Here is a 12,259-nt window from a genome sequence, read left to right as displayed (position 1 = left end):
GTATGTTGATGGTGAATTTCAGAGACATTTCTTTGACTCTGGCATAATACACCAGACGAGTTGTGTTGATACGGCTGCCCAAAATGGGTTGCCGAAAGGAAGAATCGGCATCTTTTAGAGATAGCTCGTTCAATTATGATTGCTATGAATGTACCTGACCAATACTGGAGTGATGCTATACTCATTGCTTCTTACCTTATGAATATGATGCCCAGTAGGATACTTGGTTTTAAATGTTCTAATGAGATTCTCCAGGGAGTCTCTTCTTTTATTATTCCCCCAAAGATTTTTGGATGTGTGTGTTATCCCAGAATCACAGCCCACTAGAGAAAGCTGGCTCCCCGCAGCCTATGCTGCATATTTTTGGGGTATTCTGCTACTCAGAAAGGGTACAAATGTTATCATCCTCCTTCTAAGAAAACCGTTGTATCCATGGATGTAATTTTTAATGAGTCTTACCCTGACTATACACCTCTCCAGGGGGAGAGTCCTAGAGCAGAGGTGTTCTTTCCAACTCTAGATCTTCCTATCACACACCAACACAACTTATGAGTTCAAGAAGAGTTTCCCTACTAGGGAGACTTTGGACAATATTCCTGAGGACTTTAATCCTCCCCCTTCGGTCGAAATTTTGACCTTTTTCTAGGTCGAAATTACCATATCGATCGAAATTTTTTCCTTGCCCCTGCCGACGTGTGTCTATTACTAGCCATAGGTACTTTGTTACTTTTATTAATTGTCACTCTCGTTCTACATGAATTTATCTTTTAAAACAAAAAATGAAGTTTTTGTTGAAAGGAAGAATCGGCATCTTTTATAGATAGCCCGTCCAATTATGATTGCTATGAATGTACCTGACCAATATTGGAGTGATGCTATACTCACTGCTTCTTACCTTATGAATAAGATGCCCGTTAGGATACTTGGTTTTAAATGTCCTAATGAGATTCTCCAGGGAGTCTCTTCTTTTATTATTCCCCCAATGATTTTTGGATGTGTGTGTTATGCCAAAATCACAGCCCACCAGAGTAAGTTGGCTCCCCGCAGCCTACGCTGCATTTTTTTTTGGTATTCTACTACTCAAAAAGGGTACAAATGTTATCATCCTCCTTCCAGGAAAACCATTGTATCCACATATGTATTTTTAATGAGTCTTGCCCCTGCTATACACCTCTCCAAGGGGAGAGTCCTAGAGGAGAGGTGTTCTTTCCAACTCTAGATCTTCCTATCACACACCAACACAACTTAAGAGTTCAAGAAGAGTTTCTTGACCAAAGGAAGACTTCGGCTAGTATACCTGAGGACTCTAATCCTCCCCCTTCATTTTTTGAACCATGTGAAGAACCTAGCCAGGGGGAGACCACTCCTTTGAGGCACACTGTTGAGGTCTTTCATAACCAGATTGATCAGAATAAGGAGGTGCAAACTTATCAGAGGAAGAATTACATCCGGCTAAAGCAGGTGGAGAATGGTGACACATTACCACTTCAAACTACTGCTCCAGAATCAGATTCTACTGTTCCCCTTAAGGTATCTTCTTCTGATCTTTCTATTGCTGTTAGAAAAGGAGTCAGGATCTTGTAATCAACATCTCATAGCTAAATATGTTTCTTATAACTCTTTGTCTAACTCCTACCGTGCTCTTATATCCTCTCTGTCATTTGTATCTGTTCTTAAAAGTGGGCAGGAAGCTTATGCTAATAATAGATGGAAGGCAACTATGGTATAGGAAATGCAGGCAATGAAGAAAAATGACACTTGGGAGCTGGTTACACTTCCTCTAGGAAAAAAACCAATGGGCTGCAAATGGGTGTTTGTGGTTAAACAAAATATGGATGGATCAGTCAATAAGTTGAAAGCTAGACTAGTTGCAAAGGGGTTTATCCAGACCTATGGGATTGATTATCAGGAGACTTTTGCCCCTGTTGCGAGACTAAACACTGTTAGAGTTCCGTTGTCTGAAGCTGTGAACAAAAACTAGAACTTGCACCAACTAGACGTAAAGAATGCCTTCTTACATGGGTAGTTAGCGGAAGAAGTCTATATGGAAATCCCACATAGTTTCTCCGACAACAATACTGCAGGGAAATAGGTCAATTTATGGGTTAGAACAGTCTCCTAGATGCTGGTTTGGACGCCTCCTAAAGGCAATGACTTTTATTGGGTACAAGCAAAGCAATGCTGATCATACACTATTCGTCAAGAAGTCAGGTACTAACATCACACTTCTCATTGTTTATGTAAACGATGTTGTCATCACAGGGAATGATGGTGAAGAAATTCAAAACTTGAAGGACTTTCTTGGTAAAGAACTTGAGATTAAAGATCTAGGGAAGTTACAATATTTCTTAGGGATTGAGGTGGCTCGATCAAAGAAGGGTATATTCCTATCCCAAAGAAAGTATGTCCTAGATTTTTTATCAGAAGTGGAAATGTTGGGATATAAAGCAGTTGATACCCCTATTGAAGTTGGAGCTAAACTTAAAGAAAAAGAGGGAGAACCAATGGACAAAGGAAGATACCACAGGCTGGTAGGGAAGCTTATTTACTTGTCCCACACCAGGCCAGACATCGCTTATGCCGTTGGGATAGTGAGCCAATTCATGCATGATCCATTTGTTGCTCATATGAAGGCTGTTACCAGAATACTACAATATTTGAAGGGAACTCGTGGAAAAGGAATACTTTTGTCACCCACTGATAATCTAAAAGTACAAGCATACATTGATGCAGACTGAACTAGATCTCCAGACAATAAGTCAATTTCAAGTTACTGTACCTTTGTTGGAGGTTATATAGTTACTTGGAGAAGTAAGTAATAGAATGTGGTAGCTTTATCCAGTACCAAAGCTGAATATAGAGCTATGGTTCGTGGAGTTTGTGAGCTACTATGGTTGAAAGGCTTGCTGCAGGAAATTGGACTCCAAGTTTCAAACCTTATGATGTTATATTATGAGAACAAGGCTGCTATTTGTATTGCTAATAATCCGGTGCAACATGATCGAACTAAGCACATTGAAATTGATAGGTTTTTTGTCAAAGGTAAGCTAGAACAAGGGCTTATCTGCATGCCTTTTGTGAGATCTGGAGACCGAGTAACAGATGTTTTCATTAAGGGTTTGAAAGAAAGAGATTTCCTTTCTATTGTAGGCAAGTTGGGCATGACTAATATCTATGCCTCAACTTGAGGGGGAGTGATGGATTCTGCTAGGAGTTCAATTAGAGTTTGTATTCTTGTAAAATTCTATTTCTTGTTACCCAAGTGAGGGTATTTATGTAATAGTCTACTTTCCACTTAATTATAAATAGAGGGCTTGAGATCATTGATCAATAAGTCATTCTACCACAATCGTTTCTTTCAACACAATGCCAACTTAGCCATCAATCTTATGCTTAACAGTAAAAGGTAGAAATGTTTGTATTGATTTTCCTTGTCTGGTTTCTGATTTTCTCCTAGTTCCCCACGTTTTATTTCTGGTTTATTTTAAGGATCAGAAAAACAGCGAGAAAGGGTACTCGAGAATGAGTGGAAGAAGAAGATTTGAGAAGAGACTGAAAGAGGCCTCACTCTTAATGTGAGAAACCTCAGCATATTGCCTTTTATATATAGGGAAGATTACAAAATAAAAAAATTGAAATTAATTCCTTACAGTGGAGTCCTATAAGGACTTACACTGCCCGCTAGTATCTCCCTCGACAGTCGAGATATAGCGCCAGCCTTTAGTCTTGAGAGATGTCTTTGTCTTCCTATTCTACCCTTCTTCCTTCTAACTCCCTGTGAAGCTGGAGAATAAGCATGAACATTCTTAGCTTGTTAGAAATGTAGTTCACTCTCTCAGCCCCCAAAGATTTGGTGAATAAATCAGCCAGTTATTCTCCGGTTTGAACATAATGAATGGAGATCAGTCCTGTTGCAGCATCTCACAGACAAAGGGTCAGTCTACTTCAATATGCTTCATCTGTTCATGAAAAAAGGATCTGATGCTATGTGGATAGCAGTCTGATTATCACACTACAAAGATATAGGTGACTCATGATCAAAGCCAAGGTCCCCCCAAAACTACTTAATCCACACCAGCGCACTATTGAGAAGTGCTACATAAGGGTGTCAATTTTGGGACCAAACTAGTAAAACAGAACTGAACTGCCTGTTAAGGCCTGAACTGAACAAAACCGAGGCTTATTTGACAAGCATGCACTGAGGGGTAAAAAACCGCTTGGTTTTGGGCTTGTTTTGTCCAACCTGGTAGGCCAAATTGAATGGACTAAACCACTACTCGGACTGAGCCGTTAAAACTACCCAAACAATTCAAAGGGTTTTCATTTATATAATTATTGGAGTTAACATCACTATTAATCTATTTTTATGAGTAATGAAGGACATAATGGACTTTTATTAATTTTTTTTCAAATTGTGAAGTGTGGAAGTATTTGTTTATATTATTATTTTTCTTTTCTGGAACTTCAGAATAGGTTAAAGAGGCCTGAACTATTAATTGTGTTGAATGATAGCTTTTTATGTTTCTACATTGATATCTCATGTGTTATTTAAAAAAAAAAATAGAATGGTGAGTTTATTTTACTATTTAAAGTTGTTAAAGAAGTTAAAGTGATTTGTTTGTTTAGATCTTATGCCCTAGTGACAAGATCCAAGACCCATATAATTTTTAGTTTGACACAGGCTATAACGGTTTGATAACGGGTTGATAACTGTCCCAAAACTGATCCAACTTGAGTCTAAACCAGTGGTCAACTTGAATCGAACTACGCCAAAATCAAAATCGGGCAGTAACCATAATTTTGTTAACAACTAATGTTAGGGGGTCGTGGTTTTAGCTCAAATTGAAAGCGCCTCAAATCAAACCGTTGAAACCCCTAGTGCTACGACTTGACTTTGATTCATTGTTTCAAGCAACCATTGTTGGCTTCTTTCTCTTCTAAGCATAGAAAAAATTCCATGGAAACTCAAGTTTCAACCCTGTGAAAATGGGAAACTTAGGTCGAAACCTAGGAAATTTCGTGGAAACTTGGGATTTTTTCCTGCAAGTTTCGACAAGTTTAAGGGCGTATTTTGGGGTGGGACTCTACATATAAGCTAATTAGACTATAAAGAACATGTTGGCACATGCAGTTTATGCTTTGAGTTTTTCTTATCATCTGTCAGAGGCCTACCATGCTGCCCAGCTATATCTGACATAGTGATTTCCGACTCAAAAGTGGGTGCCTGAAACAAAATACATAATGATCATTGTCAAAAGACTCAAAACACAAACCGCCACTGTAATTTTAGCATAAACACACATTACTTTTAAACTAAGGTATCCCCAAACATGGGGATTTTTTCCTAATTAAAAATATTGTGTAATTAAAAGATTAGTTATTAGTAATTATTAAATACATGGAAAATCAGAAAAATAGTGGAACAGTTCAAAAATCAAATCCAACAACATACATGCGTAAATCTAGCTACTAGAGACCATACGTATTAATTTTAACTCAATCTAACATTATTTGAGCATGAAACTAACAGAAAACTATAACTTTGTAGGGATTTTTTTTAAATAAAAAATTTAAAAATAGTAGCACACTTAAGAAATCAGATCCAATGACATACATTTGTAAATCTAGCTACTAGAGACCATAAAAAAAATTTCAAAAGAATCTAACATCATTTGGCCATGAAACAACGAAAAAAATTACAAATTTTGGGGAAACTTAGTTACCTTCGTATAAAGCTTGAAAACCCTTGAAATATCCACCAAGAAATGCCTAAATCACCAAAGGAGTGAATGAAAGTGCTTGAAATGAGCTAAATGATCTCAGTAGGGTAAAAATTGAGGGGAAAAATGAGGTTTTCAAATTTTCCTTCTGCCTCTGTTTCGTGCGAATAAAAGGATTTTAAGACATGAACCCTTCTGGTCCATCCAAGTCGAACTAGGTTTTGACCCGTTTCTTTAAATTTTCCAAGTTTCGCATGGTTTTGTCAAATTTTCTCAGGTTTTGATCGAAACCTTGGACTTTTTTCGGTCCACTATAATTTCATTTTGAGCTTCCAGAAATGGTAGTGAAATTTCCTATGTTTCGAGCAAATTTTGTTCCATGCTTCTAAAACATAAGATTCCTCCAGCCAAGGTATAATAGCTTGTAGTAAATATGCTATCAATTAGCGAACAAGACCAATTTGCATTAGAAAATCCCTCGACTCTCTTGTGGCCATGATCTGCCAGAGGTGCCCACATCTAGGTGCTCTTCTAAGATACCTTAATTTGTGCATAACCTCATCCGAATGTGTGGTCTTAGGACTAGGTAGAAACTGACTCACAACATCAACTGGAAAGGCAATGTCAAGTACAACAAAATAGTTTAGTTTTCCAAACAATCTCCGATACTTACTCTGGATCTTCAAGAGCATCTCCATTTTCAGCCATGAGTTTTATACATGGATCTATTTGGAGTATCCAAAGGCTTTGAACCAAGTGTCCCCATTTCCAATAGTAAGTCAATCACATATTTAAGTTGGGACAAAGAGATTCCCTTTCTAGACTGAGTCACTTCTATCCCCAAGAAATACTTGAGCCTTCCCAAGTTTTTGGTTTGAAACTATTTCTACAAAAAAGTCTACGATATATCAATACCAACGGAATCCAAGAGTTGAAGGTATGTTTGTAAACCCTAATAGCTTTAGATTGGAGGTAATGTAGTGCACCTACTGCTCTGATACCATGTAAGGTAGAGAGTAGATGAAGAGAAGAAACCAAATCAGTGAGAGGAAGTAGAAGAAGTCTAGAGGAATGCTAGAAGGCCTTACTCATTGTGTAAGCTCCTTCAACCAAGACTTTATTTATAGACTTACTCCAACAACTACCAGCAAGGAAACCAAAAAATTAAAAAGGAAACTAAGCTCTACGTTACTGAGGAGAGCAGGAATTCTTGCTAGAAGTTTAAAGGCAACTGTTAGGTACCTGAATGAGGCTACTTAACAAGGTGGAATAACTCAAGAAGAAAAAAGGGACTTTGAATAAAAGTTGAATAAGAAACAATACATACTACCAGCAGTAGGTGATTCCTACGGCTACCCAAGAGCAATAGCTCTCACATAAACTTCCCCAATCCTCAAAACCTGTCTCTTCTACTCTTCCTTCCCCCTATTTATAGCAATTACGTTCCTACAATATTAATTAATAGAATCATCCCAATTCGAATAGGACTCTTCAAAAGTAACCTGAATTAAAATAGGACTCTTCAAAAGTAATATAAATGTAATATGACTCTAACCTGAATGTAATGTGACTCTTCAATCTAATCCTAAAAAGTAACCTGAATACAATAGGACTCTTCAAATATGCCAATCGTTTCCTTCCCTAGAATTTAGGGATTTGCTTTCCCTGTCGAGTGTAGATTCGTGATACTAGGGGCTTATCAGAAACACTAGAAGGCGTTACTCACTGTGTAAGCTCCTTCAGCTAAGACTTTATATATAGACTTACTCCAACAATTACAATCAGCAAGGAAACCAAAAAATAAAAAGGAAACTAAGCTTTATGTTAATAAGGAGAGCAGGGATTCTCGCTAACTTGAGATCCTTTCCAATGATACTCCTAACAATTACTAACCCAAGGGGGATAGCTCCCATGTTAAAGCTTCCCAAACTGACACGATTCATAAAGTAAAGCAGAATGGAACAAATAGGTTTGTTGTAAAGCTTCAAACTAGCTAATGAAGGATGGCTTAGACAACAATGAATTTGGTGAAGGGAAGATGTGCTCGAACATCCATTTGATGAAATGACAAAAAAAAGTACACCCTTCCAACTCACTGCCTCTATGGAGTGTCCTCTTCATCGTAAGATTATAAAACACAGTAACCAAGAATGGAAGTAACAGAACAATTTAAGTGGTGGTTACTTTTATGAATAGATAAATTTTAAAAGAAATCTAGGTACATTAAAGTAAAGGATTAGGATAAGGTGGTGGTGAGACTGACAATTCTGTGCCTTCCAACATTAGCATAAGGATAAGGGTCACGATGGAAGAGGATGGGCGAACAAATGAAAGGTTACTTGAGACACCAGTCATATGATCAGATGCCCCTGAGTTAGTGATATAAGGACAAGAGGTAGAAAACAGGCCATAGCATTGCCTGTCTAAATGAAGATGGCAATTGGAGCATGGTGGGAGATCTCGCTCTCGAGCGAGATCTCGTCACTCAAGAAAAGCGAGATCTCGGTTAAGATCTACCAAAAAATTGGTGGTAGTCTCGGTGGCCCATCTCGGTGGGTTTTAGGGCTCTGGTTGGGCTGAAACTTGGTATTTAGCCTATTTAAGGCCTTTTGAACACATTGGTGGCCTTAGATTTGTGAGAAAATAACCCTAACTATGTCTCCTAAGTCGACCCTATGTGTAAAACTGAAATTCTGTGAAATGCAAGGTTAGAGACTTAGAGTCTTAGTCTCTTAGAGTCTTAGAGAGTCAGAGAGACAGAGAGACAGAGACAACATGTAATATTGTAATGTAAAGATATCAAGTAATTCAAGTTAATGAGTTATCATTTATCAACTATCAACTATCAAGTATCAAATACAATAACATTACACATCAAGTATTCAAGTCAACAAGTGATCAAAGTTTAAACTATCAAAGATTCAAAGTAATAAATTGTTAAATACTTAAATGTCTTCAAAATTTTACAACCATTAAGAAGATTACAACTTACAACTTACAAGACTAAGAGTCTAAGACTAAGAATGTCAAAACTCAAAATTACAACTTACAACTTAAAAGACTAAGACTAATAGTATGAGTATCACTCAACATTCTGCATCAATTGATTCTGAACGGTGGCCACATATGACTCCCAAGTCAATCCATCACTAAAGTATGTCACATATCAGTTTATATAGAATTGATATGTCTCCATGTCAGAATACTGGAGGAATAACACTCTAGGATAACCATCAATCGTGGGTTGGTGAAAGAGCCATTGTTGTTGTTGTTGTTGTTGAGTATCTGGGTAGGGGTTTCTAAACCAGTCAGTTAACAACCCACCTTCACTCCCATATGTGTACTCTCCAGGTGCAGGGTCTTGAGGAATAGTATGACCTCCATAAGAAGAATACCCACTGTAATCTGACCCGGTGCTGTGATCCCCGTATTGGTACCCCGATGATTGCCAACTGTCCAAACTCTGCTGTTGTAAATCACTCTAACCATGATCTAGGCTCATGCTTCCCATGTTCAATTTAAGATCATGCATGCTCGCATCATCATTTGGTTGCCCCTTCCCTTGGTTTGATCTGCTCTTCCTACTCATAGCATAAGTCCAGGAGATAGGGGAACTGTGGGTTGCATGTGTCGGATGACTTGGACCTGGTGAAGGTGACTCCCTTTGTTGATGCTGACTTCCACCAGAAACACGACCAGCCTGACTGCTTCCATGACTCGAACTCGATGGCTGACTTGGGCCACTTGGCCCTCTGGTATCATTGGCATCATCTGAATCCCCACTACTAGTTGTCACCTAAGTTGTTTCAAGTCGACCAGGTGGCTCCTCAAATGGTACAGTTGTTCGTCCTTCTGATGCCGCAGCAACAGCCTGACCCTCATCAGAAGATACGTGCTCAGCCACAACATCTGGGCCCATAGCAGCAGCAATGGTAGGATCCGGCTGCCCTCTTGGCCCATCCAGCACTGGGCCACCTCGATCCCTAACCCACTGATATATGACATCATCTTCCTCATCTTCTGCGGGGGGCTCGTGGAATACATCAGTCAACTCAATCGGTTCACGATTGTCGTCATCTATATCATCTTGTATGTGCCCTACTCTCAATCTCATGTTGTAATGCACATACACTAAGTCCTCGAGCCTTTTACTCCCCAATCTGTTCCGTACCTTACTATGGATGAGCGAGAAGGTGCTCCAGTTCCTCTCGCAACCAAAAGATGAGCAAGTTTGTGAGAGTACTTTAATTACTATGTCCCTGAGATTCGGCGCACTAGTTCCATATAGCACCCACCAGTCAGCTGCATAACAAAAAATAAGAATGCATTAGGCAAGTAAATCTTTATATTTATATAACTTATCAGTTATCATTTATAGAGTTATAGTCTATAGACTTATAGACTTAATGACTTATAGAGTAGTGGACTATTTACCAGGATCAGTTTTTTGCCTAGTTGCAACTGCAGAAGGCTTTCCAAAACTCCCAGAGGCATCCCTGTACTCCCTGATTTGTACACCAATTCTTCAATTATTGTATTATGTATATGCTTAATGCACTAATGCAAGAAGTTGAAGAAACAATTGAATAAGTTCTCACCTCTCCATTAATTGTCCTTTGCATGACGGGATTTGACACAAGCTTCTCCACCACCTCTTGCACCACAGTCATCAACTTTACATCAAGCCCCAGATCATTCTTGTAATAGTACTTTGGGTTAAGGTAGTAAGCTTGCATTGTGGAAATAAAAAATTTGGTTAGTGACTTAGTGATTTGGTTGTTTACTTGTTTATAAATTATAAGTTATAACAAATAAAGAATGTAAATTAAAGTATACAACAAAAACTTAAAGACTTAAAAGTGACTCACCAGCCAAGTGCAAAGGATGCATCAAGTGCATCTCCCATCTATTATCGATGATCCTCTTGTAGGATTTGAAGGAGCTAGGGGAAGCGGCTCTAACCAACTCTTTCATTTGTTTGGAGGGCAGCATATATGTGGGGCATTGTGGGCTTCTTCTCCGAATCCACCATCCTTAAAACAAACACAATAGGCTTTATAATGCCCAATGTCCTATTCAGATGCCTCCAAAAGGAATCATCAGCAATGGTTTGTTGGGCTAGTAATGCATCAGGATGGCTAGATCTATGCCAACCAAACCACTTCTCACTTGCAAACATGTGCCGAAGACCCACCACTTTCTTTTGGAAGCTTTTCATAGCTACATAATTGGTGGCGAATCTAGTCAGTCCAGGTCTGACTAGATCACCCTTACAATGGTTCCTCATCATCTTCAGCACACAACCATGGTTATAAATAAAATTACTTACCCTTCTAGCCCTCTCAACCATAGTATTGATTGACTTTCTTTTCCCCAAGTCCTTCAACATAAGATCAATCGAATGAGCAGCACATGGTGTCCAAAAGAGGTGGATCCTGCTGCTCTTCTTCCTCATCAACATTTCTCCAGCTTTTTTGAAGTTAGCACCATTATCTGTGATAATTTGGACAACATTCTTTGGCCTTACCTCGAAGACCACCTCCCTAAGAAGCTTGTAAAGGTAGTCAGCATCTTTGATCTTATCTGAGGCATCCATTGACTTAAGGAAGGCTGTCTTTCCATTGCAGCTTGCCATGAAATTAATGATGGACTGTTTAGTAGGACCAGTCCATCCATCAGCCATCACAGTAACACCATATATACTCCACTTTTCCTTTAATGAACCAATTTATTCATCCACCTCCTGCTTTACTTTGGGTAAATATTTATTCATTATTTCCCAAGCACTTGGGCCTTTAACCCCTACACCTGCCCTAGGAACTGCATTGATCATCCCCTGATAGTATGGTGTTTTGGTTACATTGGCTGAAATGTTGTTGTAGAGCATGAATTTGTTGATTGCCAACCTAGCTTCCTCCTCCCTACTGCCTTCTCTACCTCGAACAAACATATATGGAATGCTTCTTTGATAGATGTCTTGTTGGTTGAAGAGGGAGGGGTCTTGGTCAAATGTGGAATCATAATGTCTAGTCTTCCTCCTCCTCCTCCTTTCGGTCCTCTTAGTCTCAGTTCCCTAAAAACTATGTCTAGGTGGCATGGATGCCCCTGATCCCGAACCACCTGCTCCCCTTGTCTGTTCATATTTCGTTATACTCTCAGTATGTAAGGACTGTCTGGTAGCTTCCATTGCAGCCTTCATCTGTTTCCATTCGGGTCGTGACTCAACACCCATAACCCTCATCTTCTCTTCATCGTCGCTTGACTCCTCATCAACATTAAGAATAGGTCTAGATAGCACTGTATCCTCAAATTCCCTTTGCTTTTGTGCCATCTCGTTCGTTTTTTTCCCCCTCCCCTTAAAGTTGCTGCAATTGCTTTTTGCACTTCATAAGGAACCTTGGGACACTTGGAAACATCTTTGTAACCACCAGCCAAATGTTGCTTTAATTTGGTTGAGCCACCAGAATTCAAAGTCTTGAGGCAATACTTGCATCGAGATTTCTTCTTGTCGTCAGTGGATCCCCAGGTTGCCAAACAAT

General features: G+C 39.0%; 1 protein-coding gene across 2 annotated transcripts in view; it reads left to right on the top strand.

Moving 5' to 3' along the window:
• The window catches only part of LOC149016699 (mraW methylase family protein), an 89,768-nt gene that overhangs the window by 27,607 nt on the left and 49,902 nt on the right, over positions 1–12,259 (top strand). The window lies entirely within an intron of this gene.

This window comes from Hakea prostrata, chromosome 5 (genome assembly GCF_041222555.1).
Source record: "Hakea prostrata isolate BN-2017 chromosome 5, UWA_Hpros_2, whole genome shotgun sequence".
Taxonomy (NCBI): domain Eukaryota; kingdom Viridiplantae; phylum Streptophyta; class Magnoliopsida; order Proteales; family Proteaceae; genus Hakea; species Hakea prostrata.
The sequence above is the reverse complement of the archived record's forward strand: the minus strand, read 5'-3'. Positions and strand labels throughout refer to the sequence as shown.